Raw genomic sequence first — 16,458 nt, 5'->3', positions numbered from 1 at the left:
CTCACGGTTTCCAGGGTTACGATGTGGACATTCTTGGGGGGTATTACTCTGCCCACTACACATCCTCATAAACCTTACAGTTTAACAGCGGATCTACACAAGTGAGCGAGCAATCACCATACAGTGGGCTAAGTGCTGATGGGGTCAAGTCTGGGAGTGCCTAGAAGGGTCACACAGCAGGGACTTCCAGCTTACAGAAGGCTTTCCAGAGAAAGTGACACTAAAGCTGAGATCTGGAGGATGAGTAGGCATAGTCAATGGAAGCTGTGGTTGTAGGGGTGAGAGGGTGGGAATAATATTCCACGTAGAAGGAATAACAAGTATGGAATCCCAGAAGGCAGAGAGGGAAGAGGGACCCAGCCTCCAGGTCAGGAACTAAAAGAAGTTCCTTACGGCTGGGGCAAGGACTAGGTATCAGATGGGGACATGTGAGTCCAGAAAAGCAAATGAGGGCCAGATCGAGAAGAGGTGTGTCTCTTCCCATGTTGCTAAGTGGGAGGTGGGGTCAGGCCCTGTCCTGTTAGGAATGAGAAGCTACTGGAGGGTTTCAACCAGGGGCAGGCTGGGATTGAGTTGGCATTGAAAATAATCATTCTGGAGAATCAATTACAGGAAGGTCAAGTGGAGCATCTTATTAGTGACCTAAATGGGTGAAAGTGAAAGATCATCAAATAATTAGCATAACAGACTAGTAATCTCCTGTCAAGTTAACTCCAAAAAGAAGTAATGTTGGGGAAAGGACCTGAATGTTTATAAGACGTGCTGGGATCTAAGTAATCCAATGCAGTAAGACCCCTCTGTAATATGGCACCATACCAGATCGCATATCTAAAATTCATAGTGCAATTAATTCTACAAATTTATCATTTAACTTTTAAATGCTCTTATTGACTTATTTTTACCTCTCGTGAAATTTAATTTCTCCTGGATATTTGGCACTTCTTTTTCATCATACACAGATGTGACCAATAAATCTTTTCAAATTTAAAGATAGCAAAGTGTCACACTGCCCTCCAGGATCCTAGTCCTCATTTCCCCGACAATTTGGTCTGTGTTTAAAACAAAATAAAGGAGAAGGTTATAATTTAAACCTTTAAAGATTTATGAGAAGCATGCTGTCTACTTGGAAAAGTTGAAACCCAAAAAGTTGGAAAATCAGATGAATTGAGGAAAGTTTTTTTATACCTCTTATTTGTACTTTCCAAACCACCTGGGCTTGCCAGCTTGGATAGAACCTCTCATAGCTAGCTTTCTGGTGAGAGTTTTGACACTTCCACTTCTGGTTGCTATTGGAAATATCACAAAATAAGCCTTCTGTGCAAAGTTTCGTAATTATCATGCCAATTCAGGAAATTACAGAGAAGAAAAACTTAACCCAAAATTTCAGAACTTTAAAAGGCTTTAGTTTGAAATTAACGGTCAAGCTCTAACTGTTCTCCAAAATCCCTGAGTCAAAGATAAATACATCAGAAAATAAAACTTTTAGCTCAAAGTAACAGAAGCCTGGACTAAACAGGCTTAAATATGAAACACTTGCTGTCTACTTCAAATTGAACTCAGGAGACAAATCACCTAGAGCTGGGCCAGCCACTCCATACGGTTGATGCTATCGCCCTTTCCTCTTTATCACCTTCAGCATCTGAAGCTCTTTCTGGGACTGCCCAATTTGTTGTCTAATTCAGGACACTTTCGAGTATGAAAGGGGGCGTTATGAATAATCACACTGGGACAGCAGGATTCATCTCATTCTCAAAATCGCTGCCACAGTTCCAAACACTGGTTCTCTCATCAGAGTCAAATGCAAGAAGCAAGGAGAAGAGGATATAAGACCAAGCTTGCTTCCTGGGCCTGCTCCTTTTATTAGAAAGAAACTGCTGGGGCCTGCCTGGTGGCGCAGTGGTTAAGTTTGCACGTTCCGCTTCTTGGCAGCCCGGGGTTCGCCGGTTCGGATCCCGGGTGTGGACATGGCACCACTTGGCAAAGCCACGCTGTGGTAGGCATCCCACATATAAAGTAGAGGAGGATGGGCATGGATGTTAGCTCAGGGCCAGTTTTCCTCAGCAAAAAGAGGAGGAGTGGCAGCAGATGTTAGCTCAGGGCTAATCTTCCTCAAAAAAAAAAGAAAGAAAAGGCTTTCTTAGAAGTTCATTAGATATCTACTTACACCTTATTGCCACCGTTAGCTGCAAAAAAAGCTGAAAATGTGTGTCAGCCAAGTAGAACCAGAATTGTCGCAATAAGCCTGGCAGACTAACAGTTTATCACCTGGAGCAGGGCCCACCAAACAAAATCAGGGATCTGTTAGCAAAGAATAAAGAGCCTTATTTGGTCTCCAACTGTGAAGGCCTCAGTCAACATCAACTTTCACCCTTCTAAAACGAGATCGTTCAGACATTGGTCTTTGAACATGATTCCATGTCAGAGTTTCTAGTGTATGCCAATATTCAGGCTCTCCTTTTCTTTCTAGTTTATGTTTTCTACCCTCCCTTGCATTCAGATGAGGCCATCTGACTGAATTCTGGCTAAAGGATAGAGAGCAGATGTAATCTGTGCCACTTCCAGGAAAGCCCCACAGAAACCTCCTAAGAACAGTTCTCCGTCTCTCTTCCCATCCGCTAACAGAAGGGAGAGGACTCGGCGAACACAGAGGAAGGCGAAGCGTGAGCTGGAAAGAGCTGGGTCCCTCAATGACCACAGGGCAGGCCCTCCAGACTGATGGGGCAGTGACATAAGTCACTGGAATCCTGAGGAGGCTTGTTAACATCAGCTAGCCTGTCCCAAACAACATAGCCCATTTTAGCAAATTTCTTATAAATTGAATTAATTTACATGTCTGATTAAGGCGGAAAAAACCATTCCGTTCTTACCTCCTTAGCCCATGGCACAGAGGAGGTCCTCATTACTTGTTTATAAATGACCACATGATAGGAAAACCCCAAAGAGAACGAAATAGGCTTTTCCATCTGGCATCTTTAAAATGAAAATCTAGAATATGGTGGACAGTCTTTATATCATATTCTGTGTTCACCGCTAAAGGAAAATCTTGATAACAACCCTAAAGCATTTTTAATATTTGTTTTCCAAAGTCAATTTATCCCTCAGAATTGTCCCCCACTACTAGGCAGAAGGGGAACATTTGTCTTCCTGCAGAGGCACTTTGTACACAAACAAACACTGCTTCTCTTCACTTGCCAGCCGGGGTCATTTTGAGGGATTGCTCTTATCAGCCCTGTTTTCGTTGGCTGTCAGTTTAAAACAAGTGAGACCAGAAGCTGCTAAACACACCGAAATCTACATGCTGATGGCAGTCTCTCTGTGCTCTCTTTAAGCAAAATCGCTGGCCTCCCTGCTCCCCTCCCTGTGGGCTGCCTCTCGTTGCCCTGCAGGAGGTGGGGGGGGTTGGGGGGGTTGGGGAGGGGGGAGGGAGCACAGGGCCTGGGACGCGCAGGCTGCCTCCACCTGACAACGCTCTCAGGACCTCAGTGGCCGAGACGTCACAAGTTGCTGCTTACCAGGGACTGCTTCTCATCGTGGGGATTTGGTTAGATCCTTTCCTCTGATCCTCTGTTAAACCAAACAACAACGAAACAATAATAATAAAATATAAATAAGTTTAAAATGATAAAATTGACTTGGGAATAAATTATATACCTTAAAATACATTTGTATGGGCCTCACCAGGCTCGTTCCACTGTGAGCCAACTCTGGGGGATAGGAGGATTAAGAGGCTGCGTGTTGAAGTCGGGGAGGCTGGGGTCAGAACGCTTTACCGGCAATGTGGCTTTGGATCAGAGCTTGTCCTTTCTGACTCTTCGTTTTTCTTATGCAAAAAAAAAGAATGGAGTCACTGAACAAAGCATTAGGCTTTTGTTGGGAGGCAAATATAAGAAAAAGTTTGGTTAATAATCGGAGACCTGACGCTGTTGCCCGGAAAGCCGTGTGAAGCCCTGGGTGCTACGGGAGCTCGCGGTGCCCTGGCCGGGGCAGAGCGGCCACGGGGACACCGCTGTTTCCATGCGGTCTGAGCGAAAGGACTCAGGCTCCAAACTTCCTCCTGCTTGTATGCTAGATTCCTTCGGGTCCAGCGTCATTCCCGAAGGTGCCATTTTATTGCACTCAGCACAGCTGGAAGGCCGTCCTATCTCGAACAGTTCTAGGATGCCAAGCCCTCAGCCAAGGGCGCAGAGGCAGCAGGCGACCATAGTGCTTTCTCCTCGTCAAAGAGCTAAACAACAGCAACAAAAGAACGGCAATATCTAAAGGAGCTTTCACCTCCAGGCATGAGTCCAGGTTACCCCGGGGCGCAGGTCCTTGCAGAGCTGTAAACGCTGAAGGCGAGCCTCCCAGGCAGAAACGGGCGTCCAGGACCCTGGGCACCACGTGCTCCCGGCGCGCGTGCTCGCTGGGCGCGGCGCTGCAGAAACCACGCCATGGGGCCCTGCGAAGCCTCTCTTCCCCAGAACCCTGCAGGCTGGTGAGTCCCTCTGTCTGGAGAAGGCCCAGTCCCCTAGCATTGCTGATCACAGCACAGCAGCTGCACGAACGTTCTTGTCCCAAAGGGACGAGGATCTTCCAAAGCGTCTGCGCCAGCGCCCTGGTAGGCAGACCTCCACAGCCAACGTGAGAAAGAGAGCGCCCGAGCAAAACGGGGTGTCCTGAAGACAGCCTGCACCTGTATCCCGGATCTCAAAAGCCGTCGCAGAGGATCTCTCGGAAGTGTAGACTCTTGGTTGACCTCATGTGTGAGCCACGCCCGGGCTCCTCATTCAATTTGATAGTCTGCTCTTTTCCTAAATCTGCAGCACAAGCACCTGGATTGTCTTGTTGCAAAATCAGCCGTGTTGCAAAATCCAGGAAGAAGATACTAGAGGCTGGGGTTCACAAAATTCTTAGGCTTCGCCCAATAAGAAAATTAATAATTAATTAATTTAAATGATCAATTAATTCATTACATGGAAACCGAATTAAAAGTCTGTTAGGGATCAGCCAGGTCCCGCAGCGCGTGGGTTCGCACCTTCAGCTTCCGTGCCACACATTGGCCTGCTGGAATCGGGATGAGGACCTACACACCTCTTGGCAAGCCATGCTGTGGCAGGCGTCCCACATATAAAGTAGGGGAAGATGGGCACGGATGTTAGCTCAGGGCCAGTCTTCCTCAGCAAAAAGAGGAGGATTGGCGGCAGATGTTAGCTCAGGGCCAATCTTCCTGAAAAGTAAATAAATAAATAAATAAATAAGTCTCTTAGATTTTCCAGTCCACTTAGTGCCTTCTATGATAAAATAATCCAATTCAAGGTGAGAAAATTTTACCGTTTGTTACTAGTGATACTTACCTTACTATCCCATCAAAAATCTCATTTATAAGCTGTTTTAAGATGATATGTTGTGCTTATGTGTTCCACAGGGAACACAATGTTTACTAGACAATTTTTGTGAGTCACAATTCTCGCTCCGTACTTATCTCATTTTATTTCATGACACTCACTATTTTGTGCTTTACTAGGTGCCAGGCCCTGTAGTAGTCTCAATGTATATTACTAATTCATTTAATTCTCATAATACCCTATAAGACTGTTACTGTTGTTGTCCCCAGTTTTCAAAGGAGGAATTTGAGGCACAGAGAGGTTAAGTAAAGCCCAAGATCACACAGCAAGCTCAGAGCTGGAATTTTCACGCAGCAATCTGGCTCCAGGGTGTGTTAACTCCAACCACAGCTGCCTTCTTAATAAATCCCTAAGGAGGGGCTGGCCCAGTGGTGTAGTGGTTAAGTTTGTGCACTCCTCTTTGGTGGCCCGGAGTTCACAGGTTTGGATCCCAGGCATGGACCTAGCACTGCTTGTCAAGCCATACTGTGGCGGTGTCCCACATAAAATACAGCAAGATGGGCAACAGATGTTAGCTCAGGGCCAATCTTCCTCACATAAAGTAGATCAATCCATCAATCTTACTGTGGCCTCTGAGAAAGGTGAGGTCTTCAGGCCCTCACCGGAAGGACGTGCCTCTTCCTTGGCCCTCTCGTTCTGTTCCACGTGTCTGGAGACCAGAGGCTGCTTTTAATACATGTTGGCTGGGTAAATAAAGGTGTAAGTATTATTCTAAGTTTACAAGGAAAAACTGAAGCTCTGAAGAGCTAAGTCAGGGCAGAGCTACTCGAGAATCAGTCCAGTCTGCCTGCTTCTACAGCTGGTGCCATTTGCCCTCCCCACACCGCACACCGCTGTCTGCCGCACGTGCTCCACAACCTCCCGGTGGATTCCTCCCGCGTGCGTTAGCATGTATGTTTGCGCTAGACATCCTCCTCAACCCACCTAAGAACTTCTCAAGGACGGGGGAGTCATTTTGTTCCTCTTGCATCCCCAGCACCCCACTGTTTGTAACAAAGAGCACCCAGCAAATGTTTGTTGGAAGTATTGTAATATAAATGAGAGGATGAAGGATAACTTAACAATTATGCCGTTATTTGCTTCTTTAAAACAACCTTTTCCTTGTTTTTTTTACAGAAGGCTACAGTCAATGATGAGATCATTTTTATTCTATCACCATAACTGTTGCTTGAGAAAAACATTAAGAATCTCCTTCCAGGGGCTGGCCCCGTGGCCGAGTGGTTAAGTTCGCGCGCTCCGCTGCAGGCGGCCCAGTGTTTCGTCGGTTCGAATCCTGGCGCGGACATGGCACTGCTCGTCAGACCACGCTGAGGCAGCGTCCCACATGCCACAACTAGAGGAACCCACAACGAAGAATACACAACTATGTACCGGGGGGCTTTGGGGAGAAAAAGGAAAAAATAAAAAAAAATCTTTAAAAAAAAAAGAATCTCCTTCCAGAAATCTCGGGAAATCAATTTGTGTCCTCATGAAGGCCCTGAAGCCATCTGGTACTCAGCTGCTGGAGTTGTTTATTCATACTTTTGCCTATTCATCTGTTTTCTGTTTCCTTTTGTCCATTTCTCACATAAGATAAACAAAAACCTGTCAGCGTGTGACGAAAGCCAAGTGCCCGAACCGGCCTGTGGTGAGAATAAGGGCATTCTTCAGGTGGAGGGAAGAGAAAGAGTGGAGGAAGGAAAACCTACTTCTTACTCTCACAAGACAAAAGATCATTTTAAAGCACTAATTATGTAGTTGTCTTGTGTCTGACCTTTGAAATGACCTTTGGATGGCAAACACGTTAGGAGTATGAGATGGAGCCATTCCAGTCATGCAAACATTTCCAACATGATTACTACTTTTCATATTACTGAAAGAATTTCTGATCCTTTCACTCCGGCAAAAAGTTCTGCTTCTCTAATCAGAGAATGAGTTCATAGAAAGGCATCAGTTTTCTAATAAAAAAGATAGCATTCTCCTATCAATTCAGAAACATGGGGAAGTTATTAGTAATTCCTCACCATCTTTATCTAATGATAATTTGGAGTTGATCCCTTCCAATTAAATGTCATAAGTGACAGAACACCCAAATCTAATTGGCTTATTCAAAATAAAATTAATTCTCCCACAACTAGAAGGACATGCAACTAAGATATACAACTGTGTACAGGGGGGTTTGGGGAAATAAAGCAGGAAAAAGAATAAATAAATAAATAAAATTAATTATCCCACATACCTGAAAAGTCCAGAGTTAGGATTGAAATCAGGAAAGGTTTGATCAGGATATAAATAAAATTGCTAGGGCCTGGTTTCTTCTCTTTTTCATCCCTGCTGCCCTCTGTGTGAGGTCTTATTCTCATATGACTCCTACATGGCCAGATGAAGATGGCAGCATGGGCAACAAGTTTCCAGCTACTCTACAGAGGGAAAGGATTACCCCTTTCAGTTCCAGAAGCCTCAGCAAATATCTCATCATCATTCATTAACTTTGATGGTGTCACACCCATTCTCCAACCAACCACTGAGACCAGAGGAAGCCCAGGCTCTGATTGCCCAAGCCTGAATCACTTACAACTGCTGGACCTCGAGCTATGGGATGGAGAGGTGAGACTACCCTACTGGAACCATCAGTAGATCCCCAGAAGAAAATCTGAGCTATTAACCCAAGAAGAGCAAACAGATAATGAACAGCAAAGATGCAAATGACTACCTGAGTAATGGAACCTGCATTCTACAGAAAATTATTCAGTCATAGATTTCTTTTTTGAGGAAGATTATCCCTGAGCTAACATCTGCTGCCAATCCTCCTCTTTTTGCTGAGCAAGACTGGCCCTGAACTAATATCCATGCCCATCCTCCTCCACTTTATATGTGGGACACCTGCCACAGCATGGCTTGGCAATTGGTGCCATGTCCACACCTGGGATCCAAACTGGTGAACCCCGGGCGGCCGAAGCAGAACATGCGAACTTAACCACTGCACCACCGGGCTGGTCCCCATAGATTTTTTTTTTAAGTGATAACATTAAAATCAGACCAATTTCTATATGACCTAATTTTGTAAAAATAAATATATTTCCACATTAAGAGATTTAAAGGAAATATTCACATTTAATATATCAAAATAAAATCTTAATATAAATATTAATATCTTTATACAAATTAATTGGGGAAGGTATGACAGAGAGTGTCACTTTGCAGCACCCATTCTCCTCTTTGCTTTTCTTCTTTAGAAAAGAAGACAAAAACTGAAACAAGCAGAAAGAACACAATATTTGTATTTCAAGGCACATTACCACTCGGCTAAATGCACATTTCTCTGTCTCCCTGGTTGCCATGTACAGCCGTTGGCCAAGTTCCAGCTAAAAAGATATAAGCAACAATGTTGAGGTATTAGGAGGTCTCATTAAAGTGGAAGTGATGAACCCTTCCTCGCCTCTTCTTCATCCTGTTGGCTGGGATGAAGAGGATATGGCTGGAGTTAGAGATGACATGGATAGAAGTGTCCCAAGGCCCTGAAAATTGTACAGACCTCAGCAACTACCTTTCCAGCCCTCAACGACTATCTCCAGATTTATTTTATGTGAAAGACAAACACTCATTCTGTTTTTATAAGACAGTATAATTTTGAAAGTTTATAGATGCTATAGTTGTTTACGATCCTTATCACACAGAGCCAAATCCAATCTTAAATGATACAGAAGAACACATATCACATTTTTGTAGTTTCCCTAAGGAGCAATATGGGAGAACATATTGGGAGCCTCAATTAATATTGTAAGTAAAAGCAAAAATGAAAATTGTTTCATCTATTTCCATATTGGGGATTTATTTGACAGAATATTGGGTAAATTTGACCTGATTTAAAAGAGTGGTGTTCAGAGAACATTATTTTGATCCAAGAGTCTGATGAAGGCTATTGAATCTCATGTCTAGGGAATAATTTGAGTCTTAGTCATTAAATCAAGATTCCTTGTAAATGATAATAGGACGGAGTGATGAAGGGCAAGTCACTGCCCTCTAGAATCTCAAGGGTCAGATGAAGATAGGTGGGAAGGCAAGCACTTAACAAATAGTGTGCAAATGTTGTTTCGGAAGCACGTACAGAGTTCTATGGAGCACACAGGAGGGGCACCTATGTTAGCCTTGGTGGTCAAGAGAGGACGCTGAGGATAGAACGACCTGCAGGCACAAGCCAAATTGTTCCATTAGGATGGTTTGTGCTCACCTTTGGCGGATTAGCAAACCCATATGGGAAAATTTCACTTCCCCTTAAATGTCCAATCATCCAATTTCCATTTGAGAAGGACCAAGATTTGGCAGAGAACTTGGCCCAACCACAGCAAATCCCTACTCCAGGAGATAAAAGCAAAACTTGAACCTAGCCCAGAAATATCGATTCTGAAGTAAGTTCCTAAACTTGCATCTCTTTCCAGATTGAGAAACCATTAGTGGTATGGAGTACCAGAGTATCATTTTGGCAGTCATGCACAAAAGAACCACATTTTCTCTCCCTGCACTTATAGCTCAACTCTCTCTATGATTTAATGCCCCTCTTTTTGCAGCTCAAAGGTTCACAAGGCCTCAAAATGAACATTGTTGAGAGTTTTGTTAGGACAATCTCTTTGGAACATTTATAAACATACCCAGACCTAAGGAGAAGGTCCTGTTGTTGAGAAACGCTGTGACTCCTTCTAAAGTGAAAAATAGAAAGCCAGTAGTTATTCATAAGAGATCTACTCTAATAAAAAAGTGGTACTGTAATAAACACAACCTTGTTTTGGTTAAGATTCCGAGCAAAGAGTCACACAGAGAAAGCGAAATAACACGATAGAGATGACGATAACTCCCATCGTAGATCTCCAGTGAGGCAGGGTTTGGAAAACTCCGAAGCCCTCAAGGGCTGAGCAGCCCTCACCCGGGAAGCAGAGAAACCTCGGCTATGGGGACTGTGGAACAACCCAGCAAAGGGAGAAGCCATTTACTCAGCTCCAACAGATATGACCACTTGGGAGTGCAGCCCAGTTTCCAGATCCGTCTTTTAAGAAAAGGTAAAAATGAGATTTTTATGTGGATTCTCCTACTTTTTATACCAATGGCTACAGGCTTGATTAGGCCATATATGCTGCAATGAGCCATCTCTGCAAGGAATAGCAGAAACATTGACTTAGAGCTCCTTTGGCCGTAAGAGAAACAGCAGGATTTGTAAAAGGATACGAGATTCCTCTCAATATCTACCTTAAAACGAGAGGAATGATAGACTTGGTTAGACTTATTCGACATGAATTATGAAGAAAAAGAGATGCTAATAATATCATCTTAAAGTCATTATCTTCTATTAAACCTTACTTCCCATTGTCTTTAGACAGCTATTCTAAGATACTTGCAATTTTATCTAAACTTAGACAAGTGGAGATGCGACATTTACAATCACTTCCCAGTCAGTCCTTCTCAGATCGCAGACAGGATGAAATCGAGAGAGTAACGAATTGTGCATACACCATGGGATGACTTTCGAATGTCTTCATGGACACCCTATTGAGCATATTGATTACTTCAGATAGACGGGGAAGAAAAGGAAGTCAAACTGTAGCCTCTGCAGCTAAATTCTCAGGAGCTGTGTTAATTCACTAATTCAACAAATATTTTTGGAGTAGTAAGTTTTATGCATTACAGATGCATAAAGAGGAAGAGTTCAGAGCTTCTAACAGTAGGGAAAGTCACCTATCTTCTTTGGCTAGGCGATCAAGCGGACCATCCCAGTCTTAAGTAACTTTCTACACCCAGTTGTTTAAAATTGTAAAGGGATTATTTACATGACAAAATTTCATAGATTCACTGAAGCTCAAATCTACACTGAAATGTGCTAAAACTCTAGGGGCTAATGAGCATAGCCAGTACGCTGAAGCAACTCATGCCTCTGATGCTGAGCTTCTCATATCCCACAGATGGTGAGGTTCAGGTGGACAGAGATTCATTTTTAGTTGTGTGCCAGGCACAGTTCCAGGTCCTGGGGCACAAGATAAATAAAGTGTGGTCCCTGCCCTCAGGAAGCCCAGAGCGTGGGGGCACCTCATGACCGGCTGGAAGACACAGACAGAGAGGCCCTTAGACCCCACTTCCCAGCAAACATCCCAAACATCAGCTGGGCGAGGAACCCTCTGACAGAAACCCACCCCCTCCCACCACCCACACCCAGAAGATAGAACCAGACCATTCTAGCTTCCAGCAAGTTCCCTTACATGTTGTGAATTCCAGCAGAGTGCTAGGTAGAGTTTCCATTTTAACATTTATCTGAGGAGGAGAATGGATGACAAAATTCTATTCTTTAGAATTTGACACCTCGGAAAATTCCACTGCTTTGTTCTCAGAAAGCTAACTTACAAGGTAAACAAACAGGTCTGTTAGCCTGCGGGAAACACAAGGCTCATGACTGAAAATATTTGTATTTGTTTATTTAGCCATTTATCCACTGGTCCATTTATCTAACAAATAACTGAGGAGCAGCCACGTGTGCCTCTGGAAACCCTCTCCATTGGCTTAACGCACGTTCTCTTGTTCTGCTTCCCTTGCCCCTCTCTGTCCCTTCTTTTATTTCCTCTTTTGTTTACCATTCCTTGTTTGTCTTGATGTTGACATCACCTCCTGACCAGTCATTCACCCTCTTGTTGCTCTTGACAGGCTCCGTGGGGAATCTCATGCAAACTAAAGATTGTGCTAACCCACAAGTGACTCCCAGAACCACGTGTCTAATACTGTATCTCTCCAACCTTCTTGCCCGTTATTTCCAATCTGCATTAGACATTTCAACCTGGAGATCTTGTTGGTATCTCAATCCTAATGTGTTGCAAATAATCACTTTTTTTTTTCTTTTGCTTGCATGCAAATGTTTCCTACTCTCATGTCACCTGTTCTGTTGAAGACGCTTATCCAAGCTGCCAATCTTCAACCTCTGCCTTTTCCTTGCTCCCCACATCCAACCCACTAGAGAGTCCCAACAAGGCTTACTCTGAGAAATCCTTTGCATCTTTTCTCTGTTTTCCATCACTGCTGTCACTATTTTAGTTCAGGTTTTATTATTTATTTCAGAATTGAAGTAGTGGCTTCCCAACCAGCCTCCATCTTTTTTCTCTCCTTCCCATCCGTGTTCTCATTACTCACAGATTTCTGAAGCACATCCTTTAGTAAGTATTCACCCTGAGAAAACCTCTAATATTCTTCTTTCTCCAAACAAATGAAGTCTTCTATGGGCTAAATTGTGTCCACTCAAAATTCATATGTTAAAGTCCTAACCCCCAGTACCTCAGAATCTGACTCTTTTAAAGACAGGGCGTTTAAATAGGTAATTGAGGTTAACTGAGGTCATGAGGGTGGGCCCTAATGCAGTATAACTGGTGCCCTTGTAAGAAGAGGAGATTAGGACACAGACACACACAGACGGAAGACTACGTGAAGACACTGGGAGAAGGCAGCCATCTTCAAGTGAAGGAGATGGGCTTGAAACAACCTCGTTGACACCTTGATCTTGAATTTCAAGCCTCCAGGACTGTCAGAAAATAAATTTCTGTTGTTTAAGCTACCCAGTCTGTGGTTCTTTGTCATAGCAGCCCTAGAAAACTAACACAAGGTCCCATCTCCCTATGTCAACATCCAGAACTGTAGAGCATGCTACAGTGTGCCGCCCAGGTCCCCCTTATAGTTCTGCCAGCTGCCCAGCTGCTTGCCTGCTGATGGCTCACAGCTGGGACCTGCCCCAGGAACTGCCTAGTCTGAAGGGAGCTGCCTCTGGGGCAACTCACACTCGATGACTCACTGCAAGATATAGAGGCCCAGCCCACCCCTCTGCCTCCACCCAGGATGTCTCTAAAGGGCCGTCTCAGCTTCAGAGTTCCTCATGGCATTGGCTTGGCCTCTGTTGCAGCTGCATCACAGTTCAACCACTCCTTCTACCCAATTCTGCTTGTCTCACTTCCTTCTCCCTTAGAAATGTTGCCCCTCTAGGCATACGCCAATAAATGTAAAATAAAACACACAGGTCTCCATCTCAACATCCGTTTCCAGGGGAGCCCAGGCCGTGACAAAGCCTTTCCACAAATTGACCAAACCTATTCCTTCTTCCCAAAACGCAGGTCCATCTTCATTGTTCAAAATCGGGGCCCAGCACACATGCTGTTCCCTCCATGGGGCCTTCCCAGTTGGAGGTAATCCAGCTTCCTCTGAGCTGCCAATTGTACCACTACTCCTTTGTATGATATTTATCACTTCTATTTCATTTAATGTCTGGGTCTCACTTCTTTTATTACAATGAATATTCTTCGAGGTCAGTGTCTCTCTCCTTCCTTCTTATATTTCTAAAATCCCTAGCACGATAATTACTGTTGTTAAAAGTGGGAAAAGACTAAATTCAAAGCTGATCGTCTCTGTTTTAGTATAAGAAGTGGTCACCTTTAATTCTTTCTCCTGCCACTGTCATCAATTTACACTTATTGAGAAAAGAAGGTTTCAGTTATATAATAGAATAAAGCCAGTGTTGGATTATATTTATATTTATATAGCTAAATAGGCCAAGCAAAATTCCATAATGCCAAGCCACTCAGTCGAATTGCCAGGGAGAGCGAGGCACTCAGATGAAAATAATGACAACAGTGATACTCGCAATGACAGTTGATAGTATCAGCTACCATCACCTAGGAAGTGTTCACTACTTGCTATGCAATATGCTGAATCACACGCATCATTTAATTTGATATGCCTTAAGTACAATTAACCTCATCTTAAAAAAGAGGAAACGTGGGGAAGGTAAACATTGTACCCGTGGTCATGTAGTAAATGAATGCATGCAACTATGCCTGATTCTAAAGACCATGCTCTTGACCTTTTCCCCTGGGGTAGAACCACTCAGTCAGCTTGAGCACAAAATTCCTCTGAGAATGTGGGCATAGGATGCATTCCTGGCTTTATTAGGATCATCCAGCTGCATATCACTTATGTCTCAGCTTCTATTCACCTCTGTCACCACCTGCAAAGCACCTATACCTCTCCTATAGGACCAGATCTGGGGCTCAGTCCTGATGCTCACCCATTTGTTATTTGGCATCAAACCATGCTACACTTTAAGTCTTAACTGGGATGCCAGGTTTTTTACTTCACTGTAAGACCCAGCTCCTACAAGGTGCCCTCTCATTCAGTAAGACACTATTGAGTATTTATGTTCCTAAAATAGGCGCAGGACTCTTCCTGGCATTGGGTGCACGATAGTGAACAAAACTAACACATTACACTGTTCACTGCTTTCACCCCAACACCTAGACCATTGCCTAGAAAATAGTAGATGCTCAATAAATAGTTGTTGAATGAAGAAAGAAGGCATGAATCATTGATTTTTGCCTTGGTCCCTTGATTTAGCTTCGTCCCCTTCTTCCCCACAATGCTCATGCCTTCTGGTCCTGAATTTTGGTAAATACGTTTCTCTCCCTGGGCCACATTCCTGCTTCCTCCTCTTCTCACCTCCACCCTCATCTCTGACCAGTCCAATGGTTGAGTTAATTTCTACTTTTCAGTTCCTACTAGAGGATGCCATTCAGGATTAGGTGATTACCAGTCCGCTTAGGCTAAGTGATGCTGTGGTGACAATTGACTTCACTATCTCAGTGCTGAGGACAACAAAAGTAAGTTTATCTTTCATTCATGTGACTGTTCATCAGATGCAGCTTTGCTCCAGAAGCAGCATATCTGAGATACACTAATATTAGTTAGACAGCAAAGGGAGATGACAATCACAAGATAGCTCTTAGAGCTTCTGCTTGGAAGGAACACTCATCACTTCCATTTGTATCTCATCAACCAAAGCAAGTCATGCGGCCAAACCTCAATTCAAAGTTTAGGGGTACCACAAGTCATCTGGCCAAGCCCAATGTCAAGGAGACAAGGACAGATAACTCTTCCGCAGGCAGGAGCAGTGAATCAAGTCATGTCAAGCTGACCCTTGCAAGCCTGGAAACCTGGATGGGTTCTCTGCCCCCAAATTCACTGGAAGCCTGATTGGATTAGAAACTAAAGAGACGTTAGAATGAACGAGGGACGGAGTAGTTTCCAACACCACCTTGAAACTGTTCTGACCCCATGGAGATAGTCCCAGAGCACTGTCTTATCATCTAACGCATGAAATCAATGGCCTCCAAACTTCCCTTCAGCTCTGTGTTCTATGTCAAATAAAAACACCCTGAAAGAGTCTTTGGAGAACGCTCAGCAGTGTCGGTGACTTTTACTTTGTGGCCATCATTTTAACATCTCAAAGTATGAATATGAAATATGAGAAAAAGATAAATTGAGGACCTTCAGGATTACCCTGAAGCCAGAAGAAGCAAAGTATCCACATTATACAGTATTTTGCTGTCTTCATTTTGGAAAACTTCCTGGTAATGGTTGCTCTTTGTGACTACGTCATTTTCAACAGCAAAGCAACATGCAAGACCAACAGGCTCCATCTGCTTGTCTGTTAATTAAGATTGCCCTCTGATTTGCAGCTAGTTTAAAATCTTGTCATTTTCAAGGCTGGCCCTCTTTCATAAGCCTGGGCTCACTGCTACTCAAAAATGATTATCCATTCCTTTTAAAATCTAAAATTTGCCTTTAAAATGGAGTTTTGGTTGCTTTCTGTTTCTGTTGTGTGAAAAATTGGAATTTAGGCCATCCTCAACCAACAGATAGGAGGTGTATAAAGACAAAAGCAGGTCACCGGTAAGGTCCAGAGGGATAGCTAAAAGTTGAAGCAAGTTGGATGAAGAGTGCCATTGTGTTCGTTCAGGTACTGTTTTTATGAACAGCTCTAGAAATCTCTAGCCTTCATTAAAATCCAGCTTGTGTCTCTCTACTAGCTTCATGGATCACTGACGCCCAAGTTTGGCATCTTTTGACAAACGTGACACTATGTCACAGAGCTTGTAGGCGTAGTCTGGCAGAGGAGGTGCCCTGTGTCTTCCAACTTATCAGGCCTTGAACAGAGCTTATCACGCCATGACTGAAGCCGCCTGAACTCAACGTGTCCACAGGACCAATAACTACGTGCCAGTCAGATGTGAACTGATTACTT

This window comes from Equus asinus, chromosome 12 (assembly GCF_041296235.1).
Source record: "Equus asinus isolate D_3611 breed Donkey chromosome 12, EquAss-T2T_v2, whole genome shotgun sequence".
NCBI lineage: Eukaryota > Metazoa > Chordata > Mammalia > Perissodactyla > Equidae > Equus > Equus asinus.
Note: the sequence above shows the minus strand (reverse complement) of the source record.